Genomic DNA, 1,232 nt, shown 5'->3' with positions numbered 1-1,232 from the left:
TTAGAAACCATCATATTTATATTGTTTATATTGAGAGCCGATAAAAAATATTTATTTCTGAGTTTATTCACGCCTGGCCTAATCACGGCGTTATTTACTAACATCTACTAAAAAGGCAAATGAAAAATATAGGATCGAAAGAGTCTGAATAGCTTAGTGGTAAGAGTAGTCGCCCGGAAAGTGAAAGACGCGGGTTCGATTCCCGCTTCAGCGACTTTTCGGACCTATATTTTTTGCGCCTATTTCTCCATATGTAAGTTCAAGGTTAATTAATATATGGAACTTTAGTAATCTCGTACCAAGAGATACAGTTCCGAATAATTAATTTTCGTAATTTTTCGTGCTATGGCTCTTAGGCCGATTTAGAAACCATCATATTTATATTAAATATGAATTATTATTTGAATAAATATAATAAAATTTTTAAATAGGTTGAAGGTTCTGACATATGACGTGTGCACATAACATTTTTAGACAGTGATGACGGTAGGATTGAAATGTTGCTGAATGTAGACTTCTCAGATTTTTCCAAACTTACTGGGGACGAAGTAGCTTGATAGCTAGGAATGACTGTAACAGAATTGCATCTTTATACAAAGCACATTTTTTTTAAACAGATTACTTTAAATTTATATTCTTGATAAAAGTGCATTTTTAAGTTAATTGGATCGTAAATATAAATTAACAGACTTCATAATTTTATTGTATTACTTACCTTGCATTACTTTTAGTTTTGTAGGATCTATTTGGAGAAGTTATTCTCCACCTTCTTTGTTCTGAACTTTTATAACATAACTCATAATTGAAATAATTTTCAGGCAACGTTTCCAAGTTCAATTGGCTTAACAATGGAGAAGACTACATTCGTTTACGCAGTAGTCCGCAGTACTGCGAGCAAAGCATCCTAAGCAGGACCTCCGAGATGGCTGCGCAGATAGGTAGCAGCTCTGCTTAAACGAACAACAAACTGCGCTGCAGTCGGTTGCGCAGGTGGAGTAAACGAACGACATTTGCGGCATTCTGCGGCAGTCACTGCATAAACGAATGCACCCAATGTGTTTCCTATTAGGGAACTTCTTTTTATTACTTGAGGTATCAAAAATATCCAATAAAGCGATGTCGAGCAAGCGATTAGCCGAACTTGTACACGCGTGTTTCTTTTGTTTTTTTTGTGTTAGACTTCATTTGTTACCCGAGGTGTCTATAATACCCGATGCTGTATATATATATAT

At 35.1% G+C, this 1,232-nt stretch overlaps 1 long non-coding RNA gene across 1 annotated transcript; it reads right to left on the bottom strand.

Moving 5' to 3' along the window:
- Positions 1-377: 377 nt before the first annotated feature.
- Positions 378-752, bottom strand: LOC146723961 (uncharacterized). Its single transcript, XR_014924264.1, has 2 exons — positions 716-752; positions 378-570 (listed from the first exon to the last, which is right to left on the bottom strand). It is a non-coding gene; the product is annotated as an uncharacterized LOC146723961 (long non-coding RNA).
- Positions 753-1,232: the final 480 nt, after the last annotated feature.

This window comes from Nylanderia fulva, unplaced genomic scaffold (genome assembly GCF_048542155.1).
Source record: "Nylanderia fulva isolate GAGA-0341 unplaced genomic scaffold, ASM4854215v1 Scaffold158, whole genome shotgun sequence".
Taxonomy (NCBI): Eukaryota; Metazoa; Arthropoda; class Insecta; order Hymenoptera; family Formicidae; genus Nylanderia; species Nylanderia fulva.
The sequence above is the reverse complement of the archived record's forward strand: the minus strand, read 5'-3'. Positions and strand labels throughout refer to the sequence as shown.